The sequence below is a fragment of the Pleurodeles waltl genome, chromosome 8, assembly GCF_031143425.1.
Source record: "Pleurodeles waltl isolate 20211129_DDA chromosome 8, aPleWal1.hap1.20221129, whole genome shotgun sequence".
Taxonomy (NCBI): Eukaryota; Metazoa; Chordata; class Amphibia; order Caudata; family Salamandridae; genus Pleurodeles; species Pleurodeles waltl.
The window spans coordinates 437,913,934-437,937,068 of record NC_090447.1 but is presented as its reverse complement, the minus strand read 5'-3'; the positions used below and the strand labels follow the sequence as shown (position 1 = coordinate 437,937,068).

Sequence of the window (23,135 nt, the reverse complement as noted above, 5' to 3'; positions counted from 1 at the left end):
GTGTAATCCTTTAAAGTTGCTAATTTTAACCTGAACTGGTTCTGTAATTAGATTGGTCAAATATTGGTTCACAACTCCTACAATCTGGACAGTTTTCCCTGAAAGAGGCAAGTTTGGAACTTCTGCAGTTCTTACTGTAGAGAGTGTACCTCCTGTGTCCATCAAGAATGAAACTGTGTGGCCCATTACTATGAGAAAGTAGCCTCTTTCTAGCATGGTTTTCAGCCTGTTTGTCCGTGTGTTTTTACTGTCTCGCTGGGATCCTGCTCGTCAGGACCCCATTGCTCATAGTTTGTGGCCTACATGTCAGTATGTTTTATTGGTTTGTCAGTATGCTTGACTGTGTCACTGGAGTCCTGCTAACCAGAATTCCAGTGCTTATGCTCTCTCCGATTCCAAATTTGTACTTACATACTGGTAACCCAGTATTCCATTCCAAATTGGCATACTGGACCCCCCTTACAAGTCCCTAGTATATGGTACCTAGGTACCCAGGGCATTGAGGTTCCAGGAGATCCTTATGGGCTGCAGCATTTCTTTTGCCACCCACAAGAAGCTCAAACAAACACTTCTTCAGGTCTGCCATTGCAGCTTGAGTGAAATAGTGTAAACACTATTTCACAGCCATTTTCACTGCAGCAGGTCACTCATAAATCACCTATATATCTAACCTTCAGACCCTGGAGGCTGGGTGCATAGTACCTGTGTGTGAGGGCACCCCTGCACTAGCAGAGGTGCCCCCACATCGTCCAGGCCCATTTTCCCGGACTTCGTGAGTGCGGGGACGCCATTATAAGTGTGCACTAAATATAGATCAATACATATATGTAGCTTCACAATGGTAACTCCGAATATGGCCATGTGAGGTGTCTAGGAACTAGAAATTGTACCCCCCAACCCCAATCTGATTCTGGTATTGGGGGGGGGGCAATTCCATGCACCCTGGGGGCTCCACCATGGACCGCCAGTTCTGCCAAACCATCTCTCTGAGGGATCCACTGCAGCCCCAGCTGCTGCTGCCTCACAGACAGGGTTCTGCCTTCCTGTGGCTTAAACAGCTCAATCCCAGGAAAGCAGAGCAATTCATTTCCTTTAGGAGAGGAGCGTTACACCCTCTCCTTTTTGGAAAAAGGAGTTTCAGGCATGGGAGGGGTATCCTCCGAGAGCCCCTGGAAATGCTTTGAAGGACACAAATAGTGCCCTACTTGCATAATCCACTCTACGCTGGTTCAGTGACCTTCAGTCCCTGCTCTGGCACGGAACTGGACAAAGGAAAGGGGAGTGACCACTCCCCTGTCCATCACCACCCCACAGGTGGTGCCCAGAGCTCCTCCTGAGTGTTCCTGAGTTCTGCCATCTTGTTTTCGGGATTGTCTGGGAGCATCTGAGTGGCTAGTGCCAGCAGATGACGTCAGAGACCCCTCCTGATAGGTGCTTACCTGGTTAGGTGACCAATCCTCCTCTCACGGCTATTTAGGGTCTCTCAGATTTGGTTTTGCAAGACTCCAGCAGGAATCCTTTGCAACCTCTGCTTCACCTTCTAATGCCGGATCAACCGCAGAACTGCTCCAGGAACTCTACAACTGCAACACAAAGTATCCAAGAAGGCTACTGCAACTCTGTAACTTCCGCTCTTGCCAGCAACTGCAACAGTTTCCAGATCGTGCACGCTCCGAGGACTGCCTGTCTTCATCCTGCACCAGAAGGACCGAAGGAATCTCCTGTGGAGTGAGAGTGTCACTTTCCTGCTTCAGCAGGCACCACTCTGCAGCGACGGCTGGTACTCTGGGTCCCCTCTCCGGACGAGGATCATGGATCCTAGAACACAGGTGGTGGACCGAAGTGATCCAGGCTGTCCAAAGATCCAGCTGTCCAAATTTGGTGGAGGTAAGAGCTTGCCTCCCCGAGCCAGACAGTACCCCTGTGCACCACATGTTTTGCAGCTCCTAGGGCTTCTGTGTGCTTCTCCAAGGAATCCTTTGTGCACAGCGTAGCCCAGGTCCCCTGCACTCTATCGTGCAAAGCTCAGCTCCCTTAAGTTGTTCTCTGGCAGCGTGGGATCCCTTTATGTAATGCTGCGATTACCGCAATTTGGAACTCCTTTGTCCCCGTGTCCTGGGACTCCTGTGGGTGCTGACCGGTCTTCTGAGGGCTCTCTGAAGTGCTGAGAGCCCCCTCTGTCTCCTCAGTCTGATTTGAGACTCCCAGGTCCCTCCTGGATCCAGGTAGCGTCTGTTCCTGCTAACTGCGTCTTTTGCATGTGCCAATGCTTGCTGGTGGAGTTCAACAACGAAAACCAGCCTGCATCCCTCTACTCGACGTGGGACATCTCTTGCACCAAGCAGGAACCCGCAGCTGTCTTCTTTGGTGCATCTCTGACTTTTTTTTCTACCCTGAGAATCCACTTTTGCGCCTTCATCCGGGTTAGCAGGGGGTCCTGTTACTCCTGGACTCTTCAGCTGTTCTTGGACTTGGTCTCCTCTCTCCGCAGGTCTTCAGGTCCAGGAATCCATTGTTGGTGTCTTGCAGTCTTGTTTGGTTTTTGCATAATTCTTTATCACGAATTCTAGTGTGTTCTGAGGGAAACTTTCCCTACTTTACTCCTGCTTTCCTGGGCTACTGGGTGGGGCACTTTACTTACCTCTGGTGTTTTCTTACACTGCCAGTGCCCCTCTACACTACTCTTGCCTAGGTGGGAAACAGACATTCGCATTCCACTATTTTAGTATATGGTGGGTGTTCCCCCTAGACCCATTGTAGCCTACTGTAATTTTCACTATTTTCCCTTTTTTATGACTGTTTACTTACCTGATTTTGGTTACTAGTGTATATTTTATGTATTATACTTACCTCCTAAGGGAGTATAGCCTTTAAGATATTTTTGGCCTTGTGTCACTAAAATAAAGTACCTTTATTTTTGGTAACAACTATTGTAGTTTTTTGTGTGTAAGTAGTGTGCAACTACTGTGGTATTGCAAGAGCTTTGCATGTCTCCTAGTTCAGCCTTGGATGCTCTGCCTACAGCTACTTCTAGACAGCCTGGCTTCTAGACACTGCCTACATTTCACTAATAAGGGATAACTGGACCTGGTATAAGGTGTAAGTACCACAGGTACCCACTACAAACCAGGCCAGCCTCCTACAATTATCTTTCCCTTTACATATGGATCTTTGTGATCTACTTCTAGGAAAACTACAAGCACACATTCCTCTTCATTCAAACTCTCATTCACCCAGTCATCGTTTATTCCATTCTCACTGTGTAACGGAAATTGGTGCACTGATTAAACTTTTTACCTGTGACCTGCTCAGGAAGCTGCTCCATTGGGGCTTGAGGTATTTGAATTTGCTGTCTAGATACCATTTGAACTTGAAATTGCACTGGCTGCGACTGGGGCATCTGTGAACGTGGCATTTGCATCTGTTGGGTGGGCTGAAAACCTTGCATCTGATTCACGTTGTTTCGAAAATTTGGATTATGACCTCTCAGTCCTCTCATGTTTTGGAAAGAATTGATGTCACCTGTTTGTTGAACACCTTCCTGTACTAACATCGGACACTCCTGCTTCCAATGTCCGAGCCCTCCGCAAGTGTGACATGGTAACAATCTCTTTATTTCCTGCCTATCGTTTTGAACCAACACAGTATTCAAATCTGGACTATGATTCACATTTGCAATTCCTCCACGGCCTCTACCTCTTGTGTGATTTTGAAACACCATGTTTCTCTGCGGCTGTTGTTGCGGAAAATTTCCCTGCATCCCTGTTTGTGCCGCTTTAACACCTTCCCCGCCACGTACGTAATGGTTACGTCCATGGCAGCGCCCGTGTGGCGCCATGGACGTAACCATTACGTCCAGGGACTGGCAGTCGGGGGAAGCGCTAGCGCTTCCCCCGAGGGCCGCCCCCCAACACCCCCAGGCCAGGGCTGAAAGGGGAATCCCTTCCCCTTTCACGCCCCCCCCCCCCCCATGACGTCAGCGCGCGATCGCGCGCTGATTTCATGGAAAGGGGGAATGACGCGCTGGAAGCCATTTGCTTCCAGCGCGTCAAGGGAGAAGGTGAGTATTTCACCTTCCTGCGGGGTGGGGGTGCTCTCAGAGAGGCATCAAGGGAAAGGAAAGGGTTTTCCTTTCCCTCGATGTCTCTTTGAGCATTCCTGCTGCCCGATCGCGATGCGATCGGGCAGCAGGAATGCCCACTAGACACCAGGGATTTCTGTATGTGTGTGTGTGTGTGTGAATATTAGTGTAGGGGAGCGACCCCTTGGGCAAGGGTCGCTCCCCTTTGGGGGCACATGCATTTTACGTCGTTTCTGCCCCCCCTGGGGGCAGATTGGCCCTATTTTTAGGCCGATCTGCCCCCAAGGGGGGCAGAAAGCCACTAGACACCAGGGATTTTATTGTTGCTTTGTATTTTTTGTGTTGGGGGGCGGCCCCTTGGGCAAGGGTCGCTCCCCTTTGGGGGCACATGTATTTTACGTCGTTTCTGCCCCCCCTGGGGGCAGATTGGCCCTATTTTTAGGCCGATCTGCCCCCAAGGGGGGCAGAAAGCCACTAGACACCAGGGATTTTATTGTTGATTTGTATTTTTTGTGTTGGGGGGCGGCCCCTTGGGCAAGGGTTGCTCCCCTTTGGGGGCAAATGTATTTTACGTCGTTTCTGCCCCCCCTGGGGGCAGATTGGCCCTATTTTTAGGCCGATCTGCCCCCAAGGGGGGCAGAAAGCCACTAGACACCAGGGATTTTATTGTTGATGTGTATTTTTTGTGTTGGGGGGCGGCCCCTTGGGCAAGGGTCGCCCCCAGGGGCCCTCATGTATTTTTGGGCAGTTCTGCCCCCCTTGGGGGCAGAGAGGCCTATTTTTTTTAGGCCTTTCTGCCCCCAAGGGGGGCAGAATCCCAATAGCGCCAGAAATAGTATGTATGTATGTGTGCTTTGTGTTGGGGGGTGGCCCCTTGGGCAAGGGTCGCTCCCCCCAGGGGCGCAATGTATTTATTGTCGTTTCTGCCCCCCTTGGGGGCAGATTGGCCCTATTTTTAGGCCGATCTGCCCCCAAGGGGGGCAGAAAGCCACTAGACACCAGGGATTTTATAGTTGATTTTTATTTTTTGTGTTGGGGGGTGGCCCCTTGGGCAAGGGTCGCCCCCAGGGGCCCACATGTATTTTTGGGCAGTTCTGCCCCCCTAGGGGGCAGATATGCCTATTTTTTAGGCCTTTCTGTCCCCAAGGGGGGCAGAATCCCCATAGCGCCAGGGATACTATGTATGTGTGTGTGTGCTTTGTGTGGGGGTGTGGCACCTTGGGCAAGGGTCGCCCCCCCCAAAGGGTGCAATGTAATCTGGGCGATTTCTGCCCCCTCCCCTTGGGGGTAGATTGGCCTATTTTTTTTTAGGCCCATCTTCCCCCAAGCAGAGAAGACTAGACACGGGAAAATGAAAAAATGGTTAGTGGCGGAGTGTTTGTCAACTGGCGAAGTATTTACTTTTATGATAATAACAGTTTTTCTCCTTTTTGTTTTAGTTCAAAGCTTTTGCTGACTTTGCTGTGGCTTGTTGCAGTTTTGGCAGTAGTTGTCCTGCGGTTTGCGTAGTTGCATGTTTTAGGTAAGTAAATAAATTTACTCCAAGTGAGTATTGTTGCAATGCATGAATGACATGTTTGTAGGTGGTGTACTGAATGCAGGATTGTGTGTGAAATTGTCTTTAGAGTTATGCACAATGATTATTGTGTTGTCTTATGTCTAATTTGCTTTTTTTTTTTCTCTTTTTAGTGGGATATCGTTGGTGATTGCTGTGGCTGTGCAGAGTAGTTGCTGGTGAGTCAAGCTTTTTCAGGCAAGTGAGCAGTATAGTTTTTGAGTTTATAATTCTTAGTGATAAACCTATACTTTGTTACTTATCTTACACAGTGCTGGTTGTTGGTGGTGTATTTGTCCAGTTAATTTTAGTAGGAAGGATCATGGCCAGCCGTAGGATGACCGCTCAGCAGGTTGTTAGTGTGCTTTTTGAGTCATCTTCTGACCATGAATATGAGACTGACTCTGCATCTGAGGCAGAGGAGGAAGTGCAGGATTCTGGAAGTGAATTTTCTGTCAGAGATGAATCATCTGATGATGAAGCCACTCTCAGTGCTGATGAAGGGCCTGTTTTAGAGGAGGACAGTGATGTGCCAATGGTGCAGGAGCCAGCGGCTGAAAGGCTTCCCATTGGAAGACCTGACGCATGGGTTGCACCAAACATGGAGCAGCCACAGTTGCCTGCGTTTACTGGTTTTCCAGGGTGTCGAGTTAATACGGAAAACTTTTTGCCCGTCAACTTTTTTGAGTTGTTTATGGACGATATATTTTTGGAAGAGATTGTTGAGCAGACTAATTTGTATGCAGAGCAGTTTTTGAGGGACAACGCTGCCAGACTTAGGCCACACTCTAGAGCTAGCCGGTGGATTCCCACAAATCTGGAAGAGTTGAAAAAGTTCTTGGGTTTAACTTTTTTGATGGGGCTGATAAGGAAGCCATCGCTGTCTTCATATTGGTCTACTAGTCCCTTGATGGCAACTGCTATATTTCCTGCCATCATGAGTCGTAACCGGTATGAGCTTCTTCTTCGGATGTTGCATTTTGTAGATAATGCTTTAGCCTTGCCACGAGATCATCCTGATTCTGACCGTCTTTTTAAGATTAGACCTGTCCTTGATCATTTGGTAGATCGGTTTTCAGAGATCTATGTTCCAGGGAAAGAAATATCTGTAGATGAGTCTTTGGTCCTGTTCAAGGGTCGTTTGGTTTTTAGGGAGTACATTCCTAGCAAGAGGGCACGGTATGGAATTAAATTGTATATGCTGTCAGAAAGTAGTACAGGATATGTTTATAATTTCCGGGTCTACACTGGTAGGGATTCCAATATTGACCCCCCTGGTTGTCCTCCCACTTTTGGAGTTAGTGAGAAAATTGTGTGGGAACTTGGTAGACGACTGTTTAACAAAGGTCACCATTTATATGTAGATAACTTCTACACTGGAGTTCGGTTGTTCAAGGAGTTGTTCAGAGTGGACACTGTTGCTTGTGGCACAATCCGCTCTAATCGGAAAGGCTATCCAAAAGAGCTTGTCTGTAAAAAACTTGAGAAGGGACAGTGCAGTGCCTTGCGGAATGATGAGCTGCTAGCTCTGAAATTTGTAGACAAGAGGGATGTATACATGCTAAGCACCATCCATGATGAGAGTACTTCACCTGTGGCTGTTTGGGGTCAGGTTGCCGAAGTGCGCAAACCTGTGTGCATCTTAGACTATAATAAGCACATGGGTGGTGTTGATAGAGTAGATCAGAGGTTAGAACCTTACACTGCTGCTCGTAAGTCTTATGTGTGGTATAAGAAATTAGCGCTTCACTTGTTCCACTTGGCAACTTTTAATGCTTTTGTTGTGTTTAAGGATAGTTCTCCAGAGTCAAGGATGACATTTGTGAAATTTCAGGAGTCTCTCATAGCTAGCCTTGTTGTGCTGGAACAGGCAAGAGTTCCTAGAGAAGCAGTGGTGGAGGATGTGGCTAGATTGAAAGATCGTCACTTTGCTGAGCACATTCCTCCCACGGCCAAAAAAAACTTTCCTGCTAAGAGATGTAGAGTCTGTGCTCGAAGAGGTATCAGGAAGGAGACTAGGATGTACTGCCCTGATTGTCCTTCAAAGCCTGGGCTGTATGTGGGTGGCTGTTTCAGGAGCTACCACACACAGAAGAATTATTGGGAAATTCCGTGAGCGTAAACTGGTGTTTTATATTTTTATATGTTCGGTTTCACAGTTGGCATTAGTCATGTATTCAGTTAGAGCTTTTGTGTTTGTAGTTTTGTACTAATTTATGATTAGTGGTTTCTTTGTTGTTTAAAAACAAAAAAAAGGGGATGGCATGTGTAGAGTGGCGCTTGGCTGGCGGCGTGGGTGTGGTGGCGCTTGGCTGGCGGTGTGTGTGGGGTGGCGCTTGGCTGGCGGTGTGTGTGGGGTGGCGCTTGGCTGGCGGTGTGTGTGGGGTGGCGCTGGGCTGGCGGTGTGTGTGGGGTGGCGCTGGGCTGGCGGTGTGTGTGGGGTGGCGCTTGGCTGGCGGTGTGGGTGGGGTGGCGCTTGGCTGGTGGTGTGGCGCTTGGCTGGCAGTGCCGGCCAAACGCCAGTCCACACACTCATCAGCTGGTGTGATTGCTGTATCAGGCATGTGGGCGTATGAAAGTGATGGGCCCTTGACTGGCGCTGTCTGTGGATGCGAGTCTTGTAATGTGCTGGGCCCGTGGCTGGCGGCGTGAATGGTCTAGTGCATGTCATGTATGAAAGGTGTGTGAATGGACTGTAAAGCGGTTGGTGCCTTGTCGTGGCTTTACAGCTCACGAGCTGTGAGTCATTGGTTCAGTTTTTTGGCCTTTCAGTTATTACCAGTGCATTTCACTTTTGTGAAATCTCTTGTTAATAAAATTTGATCTACTGAACCATCACTCACCCTCGTGCCAAATCCAACCAGTATGTGTGGTACAAATGACAAAACCTGCTCCGCTGTAATCAGGCGTCGCAGCACACTTGAGACACGCTAGGTGCCTCAGGTGGGACCCCGATGATGAAGCATGCCACCAACTTGGTTGGTGGGTGAGGGGTCTTCTTCACATAACCTAAGTGTGTTTCTTTTCACAATTTTAGTGTTTGGCACATCACGGACGTATGTGCACACATCAAAGTGATATATTCCAAAAATACCTGTGTTTGGGGGGGAGGGCCCACCTATGTTTTTGGTCCTGGGTGCGGCCGTCATGTAGGGAAACCTACAAAACCCAGAAACTTTTTAAAACTAGGCACCCCAAGGAGTCTAGGGAGGTGTGGCTTGTGTGGCTCCCCCAACATTTTCTTACCCAGACTCCTCTGTAAACCTCACAATTTGCATAAAAAAGCATATTTTCCTGATTTTTCTTAGTAGGATCACCGCTCCAGCACAAAATTCCTACTCCCCAGTTTTCCCCTCAGTCTCCCAAGTAAAATGACACCTCACTTATGTGGGTCCCCAAAGCAGAGTCCGTCTAAAGATGTATAAAAGAATATGCCCTTATAAACTTGCTGTGCTATCCCTTCTATCCCTTCAGGTTTTGGGCCTTATTATGTTGCAGGCACCTGGGCCACCCACACAAGTGAGGTATCATTTTTATCGGGAGACTTGGGGGAACGCTGGGTGGAAGGAAATTTGTGGCTCCTATCAGATTCCAGAACTTTCTGCCACAGAAATGTGAGGAACATGTGTTTTTTTAGCCAAATTTTGAGGTTTGCAAAGGATTCTGGGTAACAGAACCTGGTCCGAGCCCCGCAAGTCACCCCTCCTTGGATTCCCCTAGGTCTCTAGTTTTCAGAAATGCACTGGTTTGGTAGGTTTCCCTAGGCGCCGGGTGAGCTACAGGCCAAAATCCGCAGGTAGGCACTGTTTTCTCCCAAAATTGTGGATGTGTCCACGTTGCGCTTTGGGGTGTTTCCTGTCGCAGGCGCTAGGCCTACCCACGCAAGTGAGGTATCATTTTTATCGGGAGACTTGGGGGAACGCTGGGTGGAAGGAAATTTGTAGCTCCTCTCAGATTCCAGAACTTTCTGCCACAGAAATGTGAGGAACATGTGTTTTTTTAGCCAAATTTTGAGGTTTGCAAAGGATTCTGGGTAACAGAACCTGGTCCGAGCCCCGCAAGTCACCCCTCCTTGGATCCCCCTAGGTCTCTAGTTTTCAGAAATGCACAGGTTTGGTAGGTTTCCCTAGGTGGCGGCTGAGCTAGAGGCCAAAATCTACAGGTAGTCACTTTGCTAAAAACAGCTCTGTTTTCTGTGATATGTCCACGTTGTGTTTTGGGGCATATCCTGTCGCGGGAGCTAGGCCTACCCACACAAGTGAGGTATCATTTTTATCGGGAGACGTGGGGGAACACTGGGTGGAAGGAAATTTGGGGCTCCTCTCAGATTCCAGAACTTTCTGCCACAGAAATGTGAGGAACATGTGTTTTTTTAGCCAAATTTTGAGGTTTGCAAAGGATTCTGGGTAACATAACCTGGTCCGAGCCCCGCAAGTCACCCCTCCTTGGATCCCCCTAGGTCTCTAGTTTTCAGAAATGCACAGGTTTGGTAGGTTTCCCTAGGTGGCGGCTGAGCTAGAGGCCAAAATCTACAGGTAGTCACTTTGCTAAAAACAGCTCTGTTTTCTGTGATATGTCCACGTTGTGTTTTGGGGCATATCCTGTCGCGGGAGCTAGGCCTACCCACACAAGTGAGGTATCATTTTTATCGGGAGACGTGGGGGAACACTGGGTGGAAGGAAATTTGTGGCTCCTCTCAGATTCCAGAACTTTCTGCCACAGAAATGTGAGGAACATGTGTTTTTTTAGCCAAATTTTGAGGTTTGCAAAGGATTCTGGGTAACAGAACCTGGTCCGAGCCCCGCAAGTCACCCCTCCTTGGATCTCCCTAGGTCTCTAGTTTTCAGAAATGCACAGGTTTGGTAGGTTTCCCTAGGTGGCGGCTGAGCTAGAGGCCAAAATCTACAGGTAGTCACTTTGCTAAAAACAGCTCTGTTTTCTGTGATATGTCCACGTTGTGTTTTGGGGCATATCCTGTCGCGGGCGCTAGGCCTACCCACACAAGTGAGGTATCATTTTTATCGGGAGACGTGGGGGAACGCTGGGTGGAAGGAAATTTGTAGCTCCTCTCAGATTCCAGAACTTTCTGCCACAGAAATGTGAGGAACATGTGTTATTTTAGCCAAATTTTGAGGTTTGCAAAGGATTCTGGGTAACAGAACCTGGTCCGAGCCCCGCAAGACACCCCTCCTTGGATTCCCCTAGGTCTCTAGTTTTCAGAAATGCACAGGTTTGGTAGGTTTCCCTAGGTGCCGGCTGAGCTAGAGGCCAAAATCTACAGGTAGGCACTTCGCAAAAAACACCTCTGTTTTTTTCCAAAATTTAGGATGTGTCCACGTTGCGCTTTGGGGTGTTTCCTGTCGCTGGCGCTAGGCCTACCCACGCAAGTGAGGTATCATTTTTATCGGGAGACTTGGGGGAATGCTGGGTGGAAGGAAATTTGTAGCTCCTCTCAGATTCCAGAACTTTCTGCCACAGAAATGTGAGGGACATGTGTTTTTTTAGCCAAATTTTGAGGTTTGCAAAGGATTCTGGGTAACAGAACCTGGTCCGAGCCCCGCAAGTCACCCCTCCTTGGATCCCCCTAGGTCTCTAGTTTTCAGAAATGCACAGGTTTGGTAGGTTTCCCTAGGTGGCGGCTGAGCTAGAGGCCAAAATCTACAGGTAGTCACTTTGCTAAAAACAGCTCTGTTTTCTGTGATATGTCCACGTTGTGTTTTGGGGCATATCCTGTCGCGGGCGCTAGGCCTACCCACACAAGTGAGGTATCATTTTTATCGGGAGACGTGGGGGAACGCTGGGTGGAAGGAAATTTGTGGCTCCTCTCAGATTCCAGAACTTTCTGCCACAGAAATGTGAGGAACATGTGTTTTTTTAGCCAAATTTTGAGGTTTGCAAAGGATTCTGGGTAACAGAACCTGGTCCGAGCCCCGCAAGTCACCCCTCCTTGGATCCCCCTAGGTCTCTAGTTTTCAGAAATGCACAGGTTTGGTAGGTTTCCCTAGGTGGCGGCTGAGCTAGAGGCCAAAATCTACAGGTAGTCACTTTGCTAAAAACAGCTCTGTTTTCTGTGATATGTCCACGTTGTGTTTTGGGGCATATCCTGTCGCGGGCGCTAGGCCTACCCACACAAGTGAGGTATCATTTTTATCGGGAGACGTGGGGGAACGCTGGGTGGAAGGAAATTTGTAGCTCCTCTCAGATTCCAGAACTTTCTGCCACAGAAATGTGAGGAACATGTGTTTTTTTAGCCAAATTTTGAGGTTTGCAAAGGATTCTGGGTAACAGAACCTGGTCCGAGCCCCGCAAGTCACCCCTCCTTGGATCCCCCTAGGTCTCTAGTTTTCAGAAATGCACAGGTTTGGTAGGTTTCCCTAGGTGGCGGCTGAGCTAGAGGCCAAAATCTACAGGTAGTCACTTTGCTAAAAACAGCTCTGTTTTCTGTGATATGTCCACGTTGTGTTTTGGGGCATATCCTGTCGCGGGCGCTAGGCCTACCCACACAAGTGAGGTATCATTTTTATCGGGAGACGTGGGGGAACGCTGGGTGGAAGGAAATTTGTAGCTCCTCTCAGATTCCAGAACTTTCTGCCACAGAAATGTGAGGAACATGTGTTTTTTTAGCCAAATTTTGAGGTTTGCAAAGGATTCTGGGTAACAGAACCTGGTCCGAGCCCCGCAAGTCACCCCTCCTTGGATTCCCCTAGGTCTCTAGTTTTCAGAAATGCACAGGTTTGGTAGGTTTCCCTAGGTGCCGGCTGAGCTAGAGGCCAAAATCTACAGGTAGGCACTTCGCAAAAAACACCTCTGTTTTTTCCCAAAATTTAGGATGTGTCCACGTTGCGCTTTGGGGTGTTTCCTGTCGCCGGCGCTAGGCCTACCCACGCAAGTGAGGTATCATTTTTATCGGGAGACTTGGGGGAACGCTGGGTGGAAGGAAATTTGTAGCTCCTCTCAGATTCCAGAACTTTCTGCCACAGAAATGTGAGGAACATGTGTTTTTTTAGCCAAATTTTGAGGTTTGCAAAGGATTCTGGGTAACAGAACCTCGTCCGAGCCACACAAGTCACCCCTCCTTGGATTCCCCTAGGTCTCTAGTTTTCAGAAATGCATAGGTTTGGTAGGTTTCCCTAGGTGGCGGCTGAGCTAGAGGCCAAAATCTACAGGTAGTCACTTTGCTAAAAACAGCTCTGTTTTCTGTGATATGTCCACGTTGTGTTTTGGGGCATATCCTGTCGCGGGCGCTAGGCCTACCCACACAAGTGAGGTATCATTTTTATCGGGAGACGTGGGGGAACGCTGGGTGGAAGGAAATTTGTAGCTCCTCTCAGATTCCAGAACTTTCTGCCACAGAAATGTGAGGAACATGTGTTTTTTTAGCCAAATTTTGAGGTTTGCAAAGGATTCTGGGTAACAGAACCTGGTCCGAGCCCCGCAAGTCACCCCTCCATGGATTCCCCTAGGTCTCTAGTTTTCAGAAATGCACAGGTTTGGTAGGTTTCCCTAGGTGCCGGCTGAGCTAGAGGCCAAAATCTACAGGTAGGCACTTCGCAAAAATCACCTCTGTTTTTTTCCAAAATTTAGGATGTGTCCACGTTGCGCTTTGGGGTGTTTCCTGTCGCCGGCGCTAGGCCTACCCACGCAAGTGAGGTATCATTTTTATCGGGAGACTTGGGGGAACACTGGGTGGAAGGAAATTTGTAGCTCCTCTCAGATTCCAGAACTTTCTGCCACAGAAATGTGAGGAACATGTGTTTTTTTAGCCAAATTTTGAGGTTTGCAAAGGATTCTGGGTAACAGAACCTCGTCCGAGCCACACAAGTCACCCCTCCTTGGATTCCCCTAGGTCTCTAGTTTTCAGAAATGCATAGGTTTGGTAGGTTTCCCTAGGTGGCGGCTGAGCTAGAGGCCAAAATCTACAGGTAGTCACTTTGCTAAAAACAGCTCTGTTTTCTGTGATATGTCCACGTTGTGTTTTGGGGCATATCCTGTCGCGGGCGCTAGGCCTACCCACACAAGTGAGGTATCATTTTTATCGGGAGACGTGGGGGAACGCTGGGTGGAAGGAAATTTGTGGCTCCTCTCAGATTCCAGAACTTTCTGCCACAGAAATGTGAGGGACATGTGTTTTTTTAGCCAAATTTTGAGGTTTGCAAAGGATTCTGGGTAACAGAACCTGGTCCGAGCCCCGCAAGTCACCCCTCCTTGGATCCCCCTAGGTCTCTAGTTTTCAGAAATGCACAGGTTTGGTAGGTTTCCCTAGGTGGCGGCTGAGCTAGAGGCCAAAATCTACAGGTAGTCACTTTGCTAAAAACAGCTCTGTTTTCTGTGATATGTCCACGTTGTGTTTTGGGGCATATCCTGTCGCGGGCGCTAGGCCTACCCACACAAGTGAGGTATCATTTTTATCGGGATACGTGGGGGAACGCTAGGTGGAAGGAAATTTGTGGCTCCTCTCAGATTCCAGAACTTTCTGCTACAGAAATGTGAGGAACATGTGGTTTTTTAGCCAAATTTTGAGGTTTGCAAAGGATTCTGGGTAACCGAACCTGGTCCGAGCCACACAAGTCACCCCTCCTTGGATTCCCCTAGGTCTCTAGTTTTCAGAAATGCACAGGTTTGGTAGGTTTCCCTAGGTGGCGGCTGAGCTAGAGGCCAAAATCTACAGGTAGTCACTATGCTAAAAACAGCTCTGTTTTCTGTGATGTGTCCAGGTTGTGTTTTGGGGCATATCCTGTCGCGGGCGCTAGGCCTACCCACACAAGTGAGGTATCATTTTTATCGGGAGACGTGGGGGAATGCTGGGTGGAAGGAAATTTGTCGCTCCTCTCAGATTCCAGAACTTTCTGCCACAGAAATGTGAGGAACATGTGTTTTTTTAGCCAAATTTTGAGGTTTGCAAAGGATTCTGGGTAACAGAACCTGGTCCGAGCCACACAAGTCACCCCTCCTTGGATCCCCCTAGGTCTCTAGTTTTCAGAAATGCACAGGTTTGGTAGGTTTCCCTAGGTGCCGGCTGAGCTAGAGGCCAAAATCTACAGGTAGTCACTTTGCTAAAAACAGCTCTGTTTTCTGTGATGTGTCCACGTTGTGTTTTGGGGCATATCCTGTCGCGGGCGCTAGGCCTACCCAAACAAGTGAGGTATCATTTTTATCGGGAGACTTGGGGGAACATAGAATAGCAAAACAAGTGTTATTGCCCCTTGTCTTTCTCTACATTTATTCCTTCCAAATATAGGGGTGTGTGTAAAAAAGACATCTATTTGAGAAATTCCATGTAATTCACGTGCTACTATGGTCACCCCGGAATTCAGAGATGTGCAAATAACCACTGCTCCTCAACACCTTATCTTGTGCCCTTTTTGGAAATGCAAAGGTTTTCTTGATAGCTATTTTTTACTCCTTATATTTCAGCAAATGAATTACTGTATACCCGGTATAGAATGAAAACGCACTGCAGGGTGCAGCTCATTTATTGGCTCTGGGTTCCTCGGGTTCTTGATGAACCTACAAACCCTATATATCCCCGCAACCAGAGGAGTCCAGCAGACGTAACGGTATATTGCTTTCGATAATCTGACATTGCAGGGAAAAGTTACAGAGTAAAAAGTAGAGAAAAATTGATGTTTTTTTCACCTCAATTTCAATATTTTTCTTTTTCAGCTGTTATTTTCTGTAGGAAACCCTTGTAGGATCTACACAAATGACCCCTTGCTGAATTCAGAATTTTGTCTACTTTTCAGAAATGTTTAGATTTCTGGGATCCAGCATTGGTTTCATGACCATTCCGGTCACTGACTGGAAGGAGGCTGAAAGCACAAAAAATTGCACAAATGGGGTATGCCCCAGTAAAATGCCAAAATTGTGTTGAAAAATTGGGTTTTCGGATTCAAGTCTGCCTGTTCCTGAAAGCTGGGAAGCTGCTGAGTTTAGCACCGCAAACCCTTTGTTGATGCCATTTTCAGGGGAAAAACCACAAGCCTTCTTCTGCAGCCCCTTTTTCCAATTTTTTTGAAAAAAACGAAATTTTCACTGTATTTTGGCCAATTTCTTGGCCTCCTTCAGGGGAACCCACAAAGTCTGGGTACCTTTAGCCCCTTCCCCGCCACGGACGTAATGGTTACGTCCATGGCAGCGCCCGTGTGGCGCCATGGACGTAACCATTACGTCCAGGGACTGGCAGTCGGGGGAAGCGCTAGCGCTTCCCCCGAGGGCCGCCCCCCAACACCCCCAGGCCAGGGCTGAAAGGGGAATCCCTTCCCCTTTCACGCCCACCCCCCCCCCGCCCCCCCCATGACGTCAGCGCGCGATCGCGCGCTGATTTCATGGAAAGGGGGAATGACGCGCTGGAAGCCATTTGCTTCCAGCGCGTCAAGGGAGAAGGTGAGTATTTCACCTTCCTGCGGGGTGGGGGTGCTCTCAGAGAGGCATCGAGGGAAAGGAAAGGGTTTTCCTTTCCCTCGATGTCTCTTTGAGCATTCCTGCTGCCCGATCGCGATGCGATCGGGCAGCAGGAATGCCCACTAGACACCAGGGATTTCTGTATGTGTGTGTGTGTGTGTGTGAATATTAGTGTAGGGGAGCGACCCCTTGGGCAAGGGTCGCTCCCCTTTGGGGGCACATGCATTTTACGTCGTTTCTGCCCCCCCTGGGGGCAGATTGGCCCTATTTTTAGGCCGATCTGCCCCCAAGGGGGGCAGAAAGCCACTAGACACCAGGGATTTTATTGTTGCTTTGTATTTTTTGTGTTGGGGGGCGGCCCCTTGGGCAAGGGTCGCTCCCCTTTGGGGGCACATGTATTTTACGTCGTTTCTGCCCCCCCTGGGGGCAGATTGGCCCTATTTTTAGGCCGATCTGCCCCCAAGGGGGGCAGAAAGCCACTAGACACCAGGGATTTTATTGTTGATTTGTATTTTTTGTGTTGGGGGGCGGCCCCTTGGGCAAGGGTCGCTCCCCTTTGGGGGCAAATGTATTTTACGTCGTTTCTGCCCCCCCTGGGGGCAGATTGGCCCTATTTTTAGGCCGATCTGCCCCCAAGGGGGGCAGAAAGCCACTAGACACCAGGGATTTTATTGTTGATGTGTATTTTTTGTGTTGGGGGGCGGCCCCTTGGGCAAGGGTCGCCCCCAGGGGCCCTCATGTATTTTTGGGCAGTTCTGCCCCCCTTGGGGGCAGAGAGGCCTATTTTTTTTAGGCCTTTCTGCCCCCAAGGGGGGCAGAATCCCAATAGCGCCAGAAATAGTATGTATGTATGTGTGCTTTGTGTTGGGGGGTGGCCCCTTGGGCAAGGGTCGCTCCCCCCAGGGGCGCAATGTATTTATTGTCGTTTCTGCCCCCCTTGGGGGCAGATTGGCCCTATTTTTAGGCCGATCTGCCCCCAAGGGGGGCAGAAAGCCACTAGACACCAGGGATTTTATTGTTGATTTTTATTTTTTGTGTTGGGGGGTGGCCCCTTGGGCAAGGGTCGCCCCCAGGGGCCCACATGTATTTTTGGGCAGTTCTGCCCCCCTAGGGGGCAGATATGCCTATTTTTTAGGCCTTTCTGTCCCCAAGGGGGGCAGAATCCCCATAGCGCCAGGGATACTATGTATGTGTGTGTGTGCTTTGTGTGGGGGTGTGGCACCTTGGGCAAGGGTCGCCCCCCCCAAAGGGTGCAATGTAATCTGGGCGATTTCTGCCCCCTCCCCTTGGGGGTAGATTGGCCTATTTTTTTTTAGGCCCATCTTCCCCCAAGCAGAGAAGACTAGACACGGGAAAATGAAAAAATGGTTAGTGGCGGAGTGTTTGTCAACTGGCGAAGTATTTACTTTTATGATAATAACAGTTTTTCTCCTTTTTGTTTTAGTTCAAAGCTTTTGCTGACTTTGCTGTGGCTTGTTCCAGTTTTGGCAGTAGTTGTCCTGCGGTTTGCGTAGTTGCATGTTTTAGGTAAGTAAATAAATTTACTCCAAGTGAGTATTGTTGCAATGCATGAATGACATGTTTGTAGGTGGTGTACTGAATGCAGGATTGTGTGTGAAATTGTCTTTAGAGTTATGCACAATGATTATTGTGTTGTCTTATGTCTAATTTGCTTTTTTTTTTCTCTTTTTAGTGGGATATCGTTGGTGATTGCTGTGGCTGTGCAGAGTAGTTGCTGGTGAGTCAAGCTTTTTCAGGCAAGTGAGCAGTATAGTTTTTGAGTTTATAATTCTTAGTGATAAACCTATACTTTGTTACTTATCTTACACAGTGCTGGTTGTTGGTGGTGTATTTGTCCAGTTAATTTTAGTAGGAAGGATCATGGCCAGCCGTAGGATGACCGCTCAGCAGGTTGTTAGTGTGCTTTTTGAGTCATCTTCTGACCATGAATATGAGACTGACTCTGCATCTGAGGCAGAGGAGGAAGTGCAGGATTCTGGAAGTGAATTTTCTGTCAGAGATGAATCATCTGATGATGAAGCCACTCTCAGTGCTGATGAAGGGCCTGTTTTAGAGGAGGACAGTGATGTGCCAATGGTGCAGGAGCCAGCGGCTGAAAGGCTTCCCATTGGAAGACCTGACGCATGGGTTGCACCAAACATGGAGCAGCCACAGTTGCCTGCGTTTACTGGTTTTCCAGGGTGTCGAGTTAATACGGAAAACTTTTTGCCCGTCAACTTTTTTGAGTTGTTTATGGACGATATATTTTTGGAAGAGATTGTTGAGCAGACTAATTTGTATGCAGAGCAGTTTTTGAGGGACAACGCTGCCAGACTTAGGCCACACTCTAGAGCTAGCCGGTGGATTCCCACAAATCTGGAAGAGTTGAAAAAGTTCTTGGGTTTAACTTTTTTGATGGGGCTGATAAGGAAGCCGTCGCTGTCTTCATATTGGTCTACTAGTCCCTTGATGGCAACTGCTATATTTCCTGCCATCATGAGTCGTAACCGGTATGAGCTTCTTCTTCGGATGTTGCATTTTGTAGATAATGCTTTAGCCTTGCCACGAGATCATCCTGATTCTGACCGTCTTTTTAAGATTAGACCTGTCCTTGATCATTTGGTAGATCGGTTTTCAGAGATCTATGTTCCAGGGAAAGAAATATCTGTAGATGAATCTTTGGTCCTGTTCAAGGGTCGTTTGGTTTTTAGGCAGTACATTCCTAGCAAGAGGGCACGGTATGGAATTAAATTGTATATGCTGTCAGAAAGTAGTACAGGATATGTTTATAATTTCCGGGTCTACACTGGTAGGGATTCCAATATTGACCCCCCTGGTTGTCCTCCCACTTTTGGAGTTAGTGAGAAAATTGTGTGGGAACTTGGTAGACGACTGTTTAACAAAGGTCACCATTTATATGTAGATAACTTCTACACTGGAGTTCGGTTGTTCAAGGAGTTGTTCAGAGTGGACACTGTTGCTTGTGGCACAATCCGCTCTAATCGGAAAGGCTATCCAAAAGAGCTTGTCTGTAAAAAACTTGAGAAGGGACAGTGCAGTGCCTTGCGGAATGATGAGCTGCTAGCTCTGAAATTTGTAGACAAGAGGGATGTATACATGCTAAGCACCATCCATGATGAGAGTACTTCACCTGTGGCTGTTTGGGGTCAGGTTGCCGAAGTGCGCAAACCTGTGTGCATCTTAGACTATAATAAGCACATGGGTGGTGTTGATAGAGTAGATCAGAGGTTAGAACCTTACACTGCTGCTCGTAAGTCTTATGTGTGGTATAAGAAATTAGCGCTTCACTTGTTCCACTTGGCAACTTTTAATGCTTTTGTTGTGTTTAAGGATAGTTCTCCAGAGTCAAGGATGACATTTGTGAAATTTCAGGAGTCTCTCATAGCTAGCCTTGTTGTGCTGGAACAGGCAAGAGTTCCTAGAGAAGCAGTGGTGGAGGATGTGGCTAGATTGAAAGATCGTCACTTTGCTGAGCACATTCCTCCCACGGCCAAAAAAAACTTTCCTGCTAAGAGATGTAGAGTCTGTGCTCGAAGAGGTATCAGGAAGGAGACTAGGATGTACTGCCCTGATTGTCCTTCAAAGCCTGGGCTGTGTGTGGGTGGCTGTTTCAGGAGCTACCACACACAGAAGAATTATTGGGAAATTCCGTGAGCGTAAACTGGTGTTTTATATTTTTATATGTTCGGTTTCACGGTTGGCATTAGTCATGTATTCAGTTAGAGCTTTTGTGTTTGTAGTTTTGTACTAATTTATGATTAGTGGTTTCTTTGTTGTTTAAAAACAAAAAAAGGGGATGGCATGTGTAGAGTGGCGCTTGGCTGGCGGCGTGGGTGTGGTGGCGCTTGGCTGGCGGTGTGTGTGGGGTGGCGCTTGGCTGGCGGTGTGTGTGGGGTGGCGCTTGGCTGGCGGTGTGTGTGGGGTGGCGCTGGGCTGGCGGTGTGTGTGGGGTGGCGCTGGGCTGGCGGTGTGTGTGGGGTGGCGCTTGGCTGGTGGTGTGGGTGGGGTGGCGCTTGGCTGGTGGTGTGGCGCTTGGCTGGCAGTGCCGGCCAAACGCCAGTCCACACACTCATCAGCTGGTGTGATTGCTGTATCAGGCATGTGGGCGTATGAAAGTGATGGGCCCTTGACTGGCGCTGTCTGTGGATGCGAGTCTTGTAATGTGCTGGGCCCGTGGCTGGCGGCGTGAATGGTCTAGTGCATGTCATGTATGAAAGGTGTGTGAATGGACTGTAAAGCGGTTGGTGCCTTGTCGTGGCTTTACAGCTCACGAGCTGTGAGTCATTGGTTCAGTTTTTTGGCCTTTCAGTTATTACCAGTGCATTTCACTTTTGTGAAATCTCTTGTTAATAAAATTTGATCTACTGAACCATCACTCACCCTCGTGCCAAATCCAACCAGTATGTGTGGTACAAATGACAAAACCTGCTCCGCTGTATTCAGGCGTCGCAGCACACTTGAGACACGCTAGGTGCCTCAGGTGGGACCCCGATGATGAAGCATGCCACCAACTTGGTTGGTGGGTGAGGGGTCTTCTTCACATAACCTAAGTGTGTTTCTTTTCACAATTTTAGTGTTTGGCACATCACGGACGTATGTGCACACATCAAAGTGATATATTCCAAAAATACCTGTGTTTGGGGGGGAGGGCCCACCTATGTTTTTGGTCCTGGGTGCGGCCGTCATGTAGGGAAACCTACAAAACCCAGAAACTTTTTAAAACTAGGCACCCCAAGGAGTCTAGGGAGGTGTGGCTTGTGTGGCTCCCCCAACATTTTCTTACCCAGACTCCTCTGTAAACCTCACAATTTGCATAAAAAAGCATATTTTCCTGATTTTTCTTAGTAGGATCACCGCTCCAGCACAAAATTCCTACTCCCCAGTTTTCCCCTCAGTCTCCCAAGTAAAATGACACCTCACTTATGTGGGTCCCCAAAGCAGAGTCCGTCTAAAGATGTATAAAAGAATATGCCCTTATAAACTTGCTGTGCTATCCCTTCTATCCCTTCAGGTTTTGGGCCTTATTATGTTGCAGGCACCTGGGCCACCCACACAAGTGAGGTATCATTTTTATCGGGAGACTTGGGGGAACGCTGGGTGGAAGGAAATTTGTGGCTCCTATCAGATTCCAGAACTTTCTGCCACAGAAATGTGAGGAACATGTGTTTTTTTAGCCAAATTTTGAGGTTTGCAAAGGATTCTGGGTAACAGAACCTGGTCCGAGCCCCGCAAGTCACCCCTCCTTGGATTCCCCTAGGTCTCTAGTTTTCAGAAATGCACTGGTTTGGTAGGTTTCCCTAGGCGCCGGGTGAGCTACAGGCCAAAATCCGCAGGTAGGCACTGTTTTCTCCCAAAATTGTGGATGTGTCCACGTTGCGCTTTGGGGTGTTTCCTGTCGCAGGCGCTAGGCCTACCCACGCAAGTGAGGTATCATTTTTATCGGGAGACTTGGGGGAACGCTGGGTGGAAGGAAATTTGTAGCTCCTCTCAGATTCCAGAACTTTCTGCCACAGAAATGTGAGGAACATGTGTTTTTTTAGCCAAATTTTGAGGTTTGCAAAGGATTCTGGGTAACAGAACCTGGTCCGAGCCCCGCAAGTCTCCCCTCCTTGGATCCCCCTAGGTCTCTAGTTTTCAGAAATGCACAGGTTTGGTAGGTTTCCCTAGGTGGCGGCTGAGCTAGAGGCCAAAATCTACAGGTAGTCACTTTGCTAAAAACAGCTCTGTTTTCTGTGATATGTCCACGTTGTGTTTTGGGGCATATCCTGTCGCGGGAGCTAGGCCTACCCACACAAGTGAGGTATCATTTTTATCGGGAGACGTGGGGGAACACTGGGTGGAAGGAAATTTGTGGCTCCTCTCAGATTCCAGAACTTTCTGCCACAGAAATGTGAGGAACATGTGTTTTTTTAGCCAAATTTTGAGGTTTGCAAAGGATTCTGGGTAACAGAACCTGGTCCGAGCCCCGCAAGTCACCCCTCCTTGGATCTCCCTAGGTCTCTAGTTTTCAGAAATGCACAGGTTTGGTAGGTTTCGCTAGGTGGCGGCTGAGCTAGAGGCCAAAATCTACAGGTAGTCACTTTGCTAAAAACAGCTCTGTTTTCTGTGATATGTCCACGTTGTGTTTTGGGGCATATCCTGTCGCGGGCGCTAGGCCTACCCACACAAGTGAGGTATCATTTTTATCGGGAGACGTGGGGGAACGCTGGGTGGAAGGAAATTTGTAGCTCCTCTCAGATTCCAGAACTTTCTGCCACAGAAATGTGAGAAACATGTGTTATTTTAGCCAAATTTTGAGGTTTGCAAAGGATTCTGGGTAACAGAACCTGGTCCGAGCCCCGCAAGTCACCCCTCCTTGGATTCCCCTAGGTCTCTAGTTTTCAGAAATGCACAGGTTTGGTAGGTTTCCCTAGGTGCCGGCTGAGCTAGAGGCCAAAATCTACAGGTAGGCACTTCGCAAAAAACACCTCTGTTTTTTTCCAAAATTTAGGATGTGTCCACGTTGCGCTTTGGGGTGTTTCCTGTCGCTGGCGCTAGGCCTACCCACGCAAGTGAGGTATCATTTTTATCGGGAGACTTGGGGGAATGCTGGGTGGAAGGAAATTTGTAGCTCCTCTCAGATTCCAGAACTTTCTGCCACAGAAATGTGAGGGACATGTGTTTTTTTAGCCAAATTTTGAGGTTTGCAAAGGATTCTGGGTAACAGAACCTGGTCCGAGCCCCGCAAGTCACCCCTCCTTGGATCCCCCTAGGTCTCTAGTTTTCAGAAATGCACAGGTTTGGTAGGTTTCCCTAGGTGGCGGCTGAGCTAGAGGCCAAAATCTACAGGTAGTCACTTTGCTAAAAACAGCTCTGTTTTCTGTGATATGTCCACGTTGTGTTTTGGGGCATATCCTGTCGCGGGCGCTAGGCCTACCCACACAAGTGAGGTATCATTTTTATCGGGAGACGTGGGGGAACGCTGGGTGGAAGGAAATTTGTGGCTCCTCTCAGATTCCAGAACTTTCTGCCACAGAAATGTGAGGAACATGTGTTTTTTTAGCCAAATTTTGAGGTTTGCAAAGGATTCTGGGTAAC

General features: G+C 48.4%; 1 protein-coding gene across 4 annotated transcripts in view; it reads right to left on the bottom strand.

Moving 5' to 3' along the window:
* LOC138250021 (nucleoside hydrolase-like) overlaps nucleotides 1-23,135 on the bottom strand; it is a 283,783-nt gene that overhangs the window by 218,918 nt on the left and 41,730 nt on the right. The window lies entirely within an intron of this gene.